Genomic DNA, 11,427 nt, shown 5'->3' on the forward strand with positions numbered 1-11,427 from the left:
GAATATGAAGCATTGTTAGTAGGACTGAGGTTGGCACGGGACATCGGTGCGTAGAAGGTAAGATGTAACAGTGATTCAAAACTCATGGTGGAACAACTCAGTGGTGTCTACCAAACCAAGGACCCATTGTTGCAAATATATTACCATGAAGCATCCCAATGGATGTCCCACTTTGAGGGATTCACGATACACCATGTGCCTCGGGAGCAAAATGTTAGGGTCGATCTCCTATCCAAGCTCGCTAGCACAAAGCGCCCTGGACAACATAGGACCATCATTCAAGAAACCATCAACTCCCCCAGTCTAGATGTCAAGGTTTTCAATGTCAACGACGTCGAAGATAAGGAGTGGATGACCGACATCTGGAACTACTTGCAGGACGGGACACTATTAGAAGACAAGGTTGAAGCTCGAAGAACCAAGGTAAGGTCGGCCCAATTTGTTATTGTAACAAGAGAGCTCTTCAAAAGAAGCATCTCGACTCCTCTACTCAAGTTCCTAACGAAGTCTCAGGCAAGTTACGTCATTGACGAAATTCATAGAGGCATATGCGGCATACACTTTAGCGCACACTCCATGGCGGCTCGAGTAATCCGAACTGGGTATTATTGGCCCACATTGAAGTCGGACTGTAAAGATTATGTACAAAAGTGCAAAATATGTCAGCAATTTGGCAACATACATCGGCTCCCACCAGAAGCCTTCCACCAGATAACGTCCTTGTGGCCCTTCGCCCAATGGGGAATGGACATCCTCGAACCGTTCACCCCTACCAAGGGCCAACTCAAATTCCTAATCATCGCAGACGACTACTTCACTAAATGGATTGAAGCATGCCCACTTTCCAAGATCACCGCCGAGAACATCCAAAAATTTACCTGGAAGAATATCATTTGCCGATATGGCTTGCCGAACTCCTTCGTCACCGACAAAGGGAGATAATTCATTGGCCAAGTTTTTGAAAGCTTCCATCAAGAACTTGGCATTAAGCACCAAGTCACCTCGGTCGAACACCCACAAACCAATCGCCAAGCTAAATTCGTGAACAAGGTCATACTTAGAGAACTAAAAAAGTGGTTGGTGTGAGCTAATTGACAATGGGTAGATGAACTCTTGAGCATCTTCTGGGCGTACCATTGCACCCCACAATCAACGACACAAGAAACACCTTACAGGTTGACATATGGCTCCGATGCCATGATCCCAATCGAGGTTGGAGAGACGTCTCATCAACGACTCACCTTCAACAAAGAACAAAACAATGAAGAAATGATAACCAACCTTGATCTGATTGACGAAGTCAGGGAAGAGGCCCGAGTCAGAGAGAAGCTTGCAAACTACGAGCTTCTAGGGGATATAACACCAAGGTCATACCAAGAACATTTCAAGTTGGAGACCTTGTTTGGCGATTACGGGGAGAAGTAAGGACGAATCCCTCTGAAGGGAAATTCGCAACCAACTGGGAAGGACCATTCAGAGTCATTGAAGACCTCGAGAATAGTGCATATCGGGTGGAGGAACTCGGCAGCAAAGCTCTCCCAAGAACTTGGAATGCCACCCACCTCAAATTTTATTTCTCTTAAATTGTAATCCCAGGTGATGTACTCTTTTTCCTCCTCAGCCTTTTTCCCACTAAAAGAAAGAAAAAGGTTTTTGGTCAAGGAGGTTTTAACGAGGCACACCCAAGAAACATCAACAAAGCAACTTCATTCCCACATACTTTCAATATTGGCACAACAACTTACCAAGGTCGTCCAAACCTTGATGTTACATTTTCCTAGCCAAGGTTGAATCCGAACCTTAATGGCGTATTCACATAGCTAAGATCGAGTTCGAACCTTCGAATAAAACTTACGCTTGCCAAGGTCGAATTCAAACCTTGATGTACCAAGGTCGAGTCCAATCCTTGATGATACATTCTCCTAGCCAAGGTTGAATTCAAACCTTGATGTTATATGTACGCAGCCAAGGTCGAGTTTGAACCTTCGCGTTGCCAAGGTCGAATCCGAACCTTGATGCACCAAGGTCGAGTTTGAACCTTGATATCCTATTTTCCTAGCCAAGGTCGAATTCAAACCTTGATGTCACATTCGCGCAACTAAGGTCAAGTTCGAACCTTCAATACAATTTATGCTTGCCAAGGTCGAATCCGAACCTTGATGTACCAAGGTCGAGTCCGAACCTTGATGATACATTCTCTTAGCCAAGGTTGAATTCGAACCTTTATGTTATATTTATGCAGCCAAGGTCGAGTTCAAACTTTCGAATATAATTTACACTTGCCAAGGTCAAATCCAAACATTAATGTACCAAGGTCAAGTCCAAACCTTGATGATACATTCTCCTAGCCAAGGTCGAATTTGAACCTTGATGTTTGTAGACCCCTAAAATTGTCCGGGTCGGAAATAAGACTCGAAGACTCTCAAAGATCAATGGAAAGTCAGCCAGAAGGACTCCCAGAAGACCATAGGATGACTACACTACTACAAAAACACTCTTTTACATCGCTAAATTTACATCGGTTTTACTATAACCGATGTAAATCATAAACGCGGTGGCAAACTTGTAAATAAATAGAAAATGTAAACATATTTACATCGGTTAGGAGGAGAAACGATGTAAATATGAGCCATTCTACATCGGTTTTTATTATGACCGATGTAGAAGTGAGCCCCTGATATGTACCCCGCGACCACGCTAGGTTAAAGCCTTTCACTCAGCAACGTCCCAGCCGCCGCGAGCAACCACGGAGAGCTCAAGTGCTTCCTCCTCTTTCTTCGCCGTCGCTCCCGCTCTCAAATGCGTATCGACTCCACCGCGCTCGATAGACTCTCCTCGTCCAACACCACTCCAACCACTTCCTTCAACCACCGCATCACTATCCCCGATTTTCTAACCCTACACGAATCCTGCGCCTTCCTCCTCGTTGTAGACCCCTAAAATTGTCCGGGTCGGAAATAAAAGCTTGAAGATTCTCGAAGACTGAAGGATAATCAGCCAGAAGGACTCCTGGAAAGCCCTAGGAGGGTTCTCTGTAGGTCTAGAGGTCTTAGAATAGCTCAAAATAAAGAAGTGGAGGGAAAAAGCCCAATACGGCCGTACTGAACTCAATACGGCCGTATTGAAGCTTCAATACGGCCATACTGAAGTCAGTACGACCGTATTGACACTTCAATACGACCGCTGCGAACTCAATACGGGCGTATTGAAATTTCTGACTTTCAATACGACCGTATTGAACCCCAATACGACCGTATTGAAGTTCAAAAATTTCAATACGGCCGTATTGGCCCTGTAGGCCGTACTGCGCCTATTCCCTATAAATATGACGTCAATTGGACGTCATTCCACACTTTTACACAGAGTTTTGACTCCCTCCTTGAGTATTCTGGGGTTTTTGAGCAGTGTTCTGCCCTAGAAATCTCTCTGGGAGTCGATCCGACGAAGTTCTTGAGCCCCGAGCCATTTTGCTTGAGGATCGAACCTAGTCGAGGGGAAATCTCTTTGATTCCCTTAGTTAAAATTTTGTTCTAGGAGAGCGAGGAGCGGGCTTGTAGAGCGAGGGAACGCCAAAACGCTTCCCAGTTCATTTTTATAAAAGCACGCTTCAAGAGGTTTCCCTTCAATCCTTCCTTTTACTGCTTTCTGTATGAATATTTAAACTGTCATCATGTAGATAGTTAATTTATAATTTCTTAGAATAAATAGGGGTAATTTAGTAATTTTATACTGTTCTGTTAAAAATAATCTGTCATAGGGAACCCGAAAGGGGCGCTGTGGGGTGCTAACACCTTCCCCACGCGTAACCGACTCCCTTACCCAACTCTGGTTGTAGTGGCCAAAGTTGATTTTTAAATCAATTGCCTTATCCCTTTTTCCAATGTTTTGAGTAAAACATTGGTGGCGACTCCACGAACCCTCCTTTATGAAAACCACTAATCCATGGAGGGTCCCGCTTGGGATTAATATGGATTAGTGAGCCTTTTAATAAAATTGCTCGTTTGACGAGGTCTCAGTTTGAGAATAAGTCATTCTAGCAATCCACATTTTTCAAACAAATAAACGAGTCCAACCATCCTTCGCGAATGCCGAAAGCCCCGTTTCGGGCCGGTGGCGACAGATGGCGACTCCACTGGGGAAGCCTCGAGAGTCAGTCCCATTTAGTGACAGGTTATTTTTAACAAATAATAGTTAAAAATTACTTCATTACCCCTTGCTTGTATTATAATATGTTTTATTATATGGCTTTAAATAACTGTTGTATGTTTAAATTCCGCAATTGTTTGAAATAAAAACTGCACACAAACCTTTGCACACAACAGTTCCCTCTATACCCGGGGGCATGAGTGATTAACCATAGGGAGTGGATGTTAGTACGGCCGGTTGTCGAATGGGTCTATAGGTGCCCGTAGACCGTTGTCGGAAAACATCACTCAAGGTGATAACCATGAACTTGAGTCCGACGGTGCGTTGGAACTTTCCATCGACCTACGACAAGAGGAATTGGGTCCCTATAATGGGGGCACCTTGGGGGCCTTTGACCAAGTGAGAACAGTTAGATCCTCCTTGAATATGCACTTTTCTGCAGGAGACCCCTACCTCGTAATTTGCTCGTGACTGTTCGTGGATGAGTGAATTGTTTGTGTAAATGCTCATGTGCAATTGTTTGTGCATTAATAAATAACCTCGTGATAAGGTCTAAAAATAATCCCCATGCATAAAAAACCATGACATGAGAGGAAAGACCATGTGTGAAAATATAATAAAAGTGAGGAGCATGTACATCATTACCAATAAGACATCATGCATCCTCATGAAAACATACATTTTAGGATCACCAATACCTCTTGACATGAGTGAAAGAGACCCATGACTATAGAGATTCTCCGTTGGGGAGAAATCATAGATAAAGAAGGGTGGTAAACTTCCGTCTTAAAAAGGCAGCGCCTTAAAGATGGAGGTTTATCAAGCTCATGTTAAAGAGTGTATGCATTCCATAAAATAAACTAACTAAAAAATTCATTTTAGAAAGTGGCTGGTCATCTCTCTGTCCTCACGCGCGCGCAGAAAATCAAGAAGATGGACGCGATGGAGAAACAAATTAAGAAGCTTACAGCCGAGCTCTCACAGCTCAAGGAGCAAATGGCGCAAGTGATGGAACTCATGCGTCACCACAACATACACGGGGCTGAGCACAGTGACCATGAGTCCCATCATGTTGAAGGAAAAGTGGAACAAGAGCTGAAAAGTGGGAAGCTAGTTAAACCTTCCCAATCATTTAAAGCTAAGAAGACCTTTGGGAAGAAGAGGGAAGGAGGAGTCAATGCTATAACCATTTCCTCATCTTCTTCCACTTCGAAGTCAGGAAAGTCGCAATTCAACCCTGTGAAGAAGTTTGATAAACTTCCGACCACATATAGCGATCTCCTGCCGAAGCTATTGGAAACACGTCTTCTAGCTTACGTTCCACTAAAGAAGATTGATCCACCTTATCCCGAGTAGTACAAACCACAAGATAAATGCCTATACCACTCGGGGGCATCGGGGCATTCAACGGAGAACTGTAGAGCTCTCAAATATAAGGTCCAAAGCCTTATTGATGCCGGGTGGATCACTTTTGATTCAACAGCGCCCGACGTGAGCAAGAATCTTCGGCCAAAGCAGGAGTAGAGAATGGCAAGCCACAATAGGGCCCCTTCATATTTTTCTTCTCTTTTAGGGACTCATGATCAGTACCCGAGATCATGAGAACCTTTTCATGTAAATAAGGGTTTTTGTACATTTTACATATATCAATAAAGAGGCATTTCACACATCACTCTCTCTTTTGTTCTTTTCTCTCTTTCCTCATCAATATTAATAAATTCTAAACCTAAACAGAACCAATAAAATAATTGTGTCTGTAATTGTTCGCTCTGACCGGGATCCGAAGGTGAAAGGGTTGAGTTGGACAGTGATGAGGAAACCACTTCTCCGGATCTGCAAAGATTGCTAGATCAAGAAGCTCGTCAAGAGAAATTCGAAACCGTGAATTTGGGGCATGGCCGAAAGATAAAAGAGGTCAACATTGGGACCCATATCAGTGATGAAATAAGGACACATGCTTCCACTATGATTATAATAAAATCATTCTTTCTCATTGCTTCTTTTCTTGCTTATAATAAAATTCTAAACCACATTTTTTTTAACCCTGTTTGAATAAACATGAATGAGGTTAAAATCATCTTAATAATAATAAACCCACATCATTTTTATGTGGAAGTGTGTGTGTCAACTTGGAGCACCTTTTCTTGGCCTCAATAAGTGCCATCATGGATAAAGAAATCCTAAAGATAAAAAGACCCGCTAGGAATCCCACAAAAGGGTGACCTAGGCAAAAGTTAGGGTTACAATAATAAACAAAAACAAAGGTCCGCTAAAACGCCACAAAAGGGTGTTTTAGGCAAAAATAAGGACAATCAAAAAACAAAAGAAATCCATGATGGTAACATGAACCGAATTCAAAAAGAAAGGTTCAAGAGCAGCTATCCAAGTTGTCAAAATCACAACGTCAATAAACAAAGATTTTCTTAACTTCATAAGTGTTTAATCAAGCAAGCCTAAACACATAAGCCTACCTTGGCCATCCATTCTTACAAAAACTATTTTGAAAAATAAATCCCCTCTAAAACACAAACTTCAGAATAAAAAATATTTTTCCTTCTTTTCTCTCTTGTCCCAAAAGATTTTAGAATAATCCAGTGGAAGCATGGAGAAATAAATCATCACTGATAATGGATCCAATTTGAACAATCAGATGGTGGAAGAGCTGTGCAAAGAGTTCAAAATTCAGCACCATAACTCTTCCCCATATCGACCAAAGATGAATGGGGCAGTCGAGGCAGCCAATAAGAATATCAAGAAGATAGTACAAAAGATGGTTGTCTCATTCAAAGACTGGCATGAGATGCTACCCTTCGCTCTCCATGGTTATAGGACTTCAGTACGTACATCCACAGGAGCTACTCCATTCTCCCTTGTTTATGGAATGGAGGCAGTTCTGCCAGTTGAAGTCGAAATACCTTCTCTGAGAGTAATCATGGAAGCAAAACTTTCCGAGGCGGAATGGGTTCAAAGTCGATACAACCAATTGAACCTTATCGAAGAAAAACGACTGAACGCCATATGCCATGGTCAAGCCTACCAAAGGAAGATCAAAAAGGCTTTCGACAAAAAAGTCCATCCTCGAATCTACCATGAGGGAGAGCTGGTGATGAAGAAATTGCTACCAGCTCAAAAGGACAAAATCGGAAAGTGGGCCCCAAATTACGAAGGACCATACGTGGTGAAGCGAGCCTTCTCCGGAGGAGCATTGATTCTCACAGACATGGACGGAGAAGAACTTCGATACCCAGTCAACGCTGACGTGGTAAAGAAGTATTATGCTTGAAGACGTTGCTTGCATCAGCCCGTTAGGATGAAAACCCAAAAAGGGCATCCTAGGCAAAAGTTAGGGCAAAACAAAAAGCCCGCCAGTACAAGGGTACTAGGCAAAACAAAGGCAAAATTATCCCCGCTAGGACACGTCCTAGGCAAAAATTAGGGGCAAAAGAATAAGATGCAAAAAGTAAAGCAAGCAACGATCACTTGAACCGAAAACCGAAAGGCGGTTCAAGTGATAATCTTCTAGAAGCAAGCGTCTTGCAGTATCTACACTCCTGGCTCAGGCATCTCACCCAAAACGATTAGGGGAACGAGAAAAGCGACAATTACAGATATAATTGTTTAAGCCAAAAATGTATAGCCTACCTTGGCCAGCCATTCTTTAGAAATTCCCTTTGTAAATCTTTCTGTGTAAACATTTGTGAATATTAATAAAATATCCATTTGTTTCTTTTCTTTCTTGACCTTGTGATTATGCCTTTAAAATTGATGTTTCTAAAAATTGTACGAAACTCTTAATAATCGGTCAATAAAAGAAAATTGGAGGGGTTCCTGTAAAATTCATAATCTCCTGCGTAAAGGCTCACAAAAATACTCCCTCGCGTCAATGACAGAAAGTCCTCCAAGAAGAGGAGGATAGGGAGAGCCACTCACTTCTCTAAATAAATGAACAAAAATAAAAATTGTATTGCATTTGTGCATCACACACATTAGTTGCACATTCAAAGACCTTATCATGAGGCAACTGCATAAAATAGAAAAATAGAAAATTGCTTGTGTATGACAGCAGCAAGCAAAATACAAAGATTCAGAAAATCCAATAACCAGTTCACACAGAATAACTGAGCCTGGAGAGGCTCGCCGAAACAATACTCCTCATCCCCCACATCTCAAAATAATTGAGCCTGGAGAGGCTCGCAGAAATAATACTCCCCAGAGAAACCTCAACTCATACCCTTGGATTCAAAAATCCCCAGCAAGAGTTATCAAACAAGATCGTCAAATCCCCAATGGAAGTACGATCTCCCAAGCAGAATATCCAAGTCAAAGGACTTAAACTTCCTCAGTGAAGATAGCTCTCCAACTCAAGTGTCGAGTGAGGCTAAGCCTGTAGAGGCTTCCTAAATAATACTCTGGGATACATAAGATCCCCAAATCCCCAGTCGCCTACTCAAGAGGCATCCCTGCAGAAGGAGAAGAAAATAAAAATCAATAATCATTCCCCAAGTGGAATCTGGCTCAGCCAATCATTGAACGTCAAGCTGATACGCCTAACAGAAGAGGCTAATCAAAATCAACGACAAAATCCCCCAGTGGATAACAGCCTACACAGAGGCAGCAAAATCAAAAAACCAAAAGAGACACCCGAACAAGGATAACCGGGATACTCCACCAACGTCGAAAGGACGTCAGCCAATCATAAGGCACCGCTCACATCAGAAAGAGCATCTTTGTGTCTGCACCCAAAGGAATCAGAAATTCCCCAGTGGGAACCAACTACGCAATGGAAAGTTGGGACACAAGAACCTATGAGTAACTGCACATCCCCTAGACGGATCCCTGCGTTATCCAGCCCTTAGTGGCACAAAATCAAAAAACAACCGTCGAAGCAGCATCGTGGACTGTGGAGACAAAATCATCACGAATCCCTGGAAAGGAGATATTCACGCTACCCCGTCGTCACAAACACGGAGGTATGCAGCTTCCGGCTCGGGCAATGAGCGAAGCTATCTCTGGAAAAGGGGTACTCACTGCTCGCCGTTATCACAAAGGTACTTAGCTTCCGGCTCGAACAAAGAGTGAAGTTAAGCCTGGAGAGACGGTACTCACAGCTTCCAGCTTGGGCAACAAGCAAAGCAAGGCCTGGAGAGGCAAAACTCATACTGCTCACCGTCGTCACAAAGGTGTTTAGCTTCCGGCTCGAACAAAGAGTGAAGTTAAGCCTGGAGAGACGGTACTCACAGCTTCCAGCTTGGGCAACAAGCAAAGCAAGGCCTGGAGAGGCAAAACTCATACTGCTCACCGTCGTCACAAGGGTACTTAGCTTCCGGCTCGAACAAAGAGTGAAGTTAAGCCTGGAGAGACGGTACTCACAGCTTCCAGCTTGGGCAACAAGCAAAGCAAGGCCTGGAGAGGCACAACTCCCACTGCTCACCGTCGTCGCAAAGGTGCTTGGTTTCCGGCTCGAACAAAGAGTGAAGCTAAGCCTGGAGAGGCGGTACTCAACCATCAGCGTCATCAGAGGTGCGTTGATGTCCAACTTCCGGCTCGAGCGTCGAGTGAAGTTGACCTTGGAGAAGGTAAACTCAGCTACCGAGGATGTCAAAAGCGCCGAGGTATGCACCCACCTGGAGAGGCTACTCAACATTTTTCCACCGGAAGACGCTACAAGTCAGAAGGTCGGCACAATACCCGGACAATTGGGTCAACTCCTTTACTTGTCAGCCGATACACCAAAAGGCCGTCCGACTAAGTAAAGGGGGGGCAGCTGTAGACCCCTAAAATTGTCCGGGTCGGAAATAAAAGCTTGAAGATTCTCGAAGACTGAAGGATAATCAGCCAGAAGGACTCCTGGAAAGCCCTAGGAGGGTTCTCTGTAGGTCTAGAGGTCTTAGAATAGCTCAAAATAAAGAAGTGGAGGGAAAAAGCCCAATACGGCCGTACTGAACTCAATACGGCCGTATTGAAGCTTCAATACGGCCATACTGAAGTCAGTACGACCGTATTGACACTTCAATACGACCGCTGCGAACTCAATACGGGCGTATTGAAATTTCTGACTTTCAATACGACCGTATTGAACCCCAATACGACCGTATTGAAGTTCAAAAATTTCAATACGGCCGTATTGGCCCTGTAGGCCGTACTGCGCCTATTCCCTATAAATATGACGTCAATTGGACGTCATTCCACACTTTTACACAGAGTTTTGACTCCCTCCTTGAGTATTCTGGGGTTTTTGAGCAGTGTTCTGCCCTAGAAATCTCTCTGGGAGTCGATCCGACGAAGTTCTTGAGCCCCGAGCCATTTTGCTTGAGGATCGAACCTAGTCGAGGGGAAATCTCTTTGATTCCCTTAGTTAAAATTTTGTTCTAGGAGAGCGAGGAGCGGGCTTGTAGAGCGAGGGAACGCCAAAACGCTTCCCAGTTCATTTTTATAAAAGCACGCTTCAAGAGGTTTCCCTTCAATCCTTCCTTTTACTGCTTTCTGTATGAATATTTAAACTGTCATCATGTAGATAGTTAATTTATAATTTCTTAGAATAAATAGGGGTAATTTAGTAATTTTATACTGTTCTGTTAAAAATAATCTGTCATAGGGAACCCGAAAGGGGCGCTGTGGGGTGCTAACACCTTCCCCACGCGTAACCGACTCCCTTACCCAACTCTGGTTGTAGTGGCCAAAGTTGATTTTTAAATCAATTGCCTTATCCCTTTTTCCAATGTTTTGAGTAAAACATTGGTGGCGACTCCACGAACCCTCCTTTATGAAAACCACTAATCCATGGAGGGTCCCGCTTGGGATTAATATGGATTAGTGAGCCTTTTAATAAAATTGCTCGTTTGACGAGGTCTCAGTTTGAGAATAAGTCATTCTAGCAATCCACATTTTTCAAACAAATAAACGAGTCCAACCATCCTTCGCGAATGCCGAAAGCCCCGTTTCGGGCCGGTGGCGACACTCGTCCTCCTCAACAACCTCCTCCTCTCCAATGCCCCCTCCCGCATTCCCCTCCTCATTTCCCAAACCCTAAATTCAAACCCTCATGCATTCCAATTCGACGACGCAGACGTCACCGAGCACGAACTCCCCGCGCTCCACAATTCGGGGGTTAAGATTGCTGTTGGGAGTGAGGAGGCTATGGGCATTGTGCTACTGCCGTTGGCGGCGCGTGGGACTACCTCTGCCTTGTCAGGAAGCTCAAGGTTCACCGTTCCGAGAAAGTTCTCAAGCACGGCCTCTCCATCTTGAAACACCCCAAACAACAATCCACTCTCGGCAATG

Source organism: Cajanus cajan, chromosome 4 (assembly GCF_000230855.2).
Source record: "Cajanus cajan strain Asha chromosome 4, NIPB_CcT2T_4, whole genome shotgun sequence".
Taxonomy (NCBI): Eukaryota; Viridiplantae; Streptophyta; class Magnoliopsida; order Fabales; family Fabaceae; genus Cajanus; species Cajanus cajan.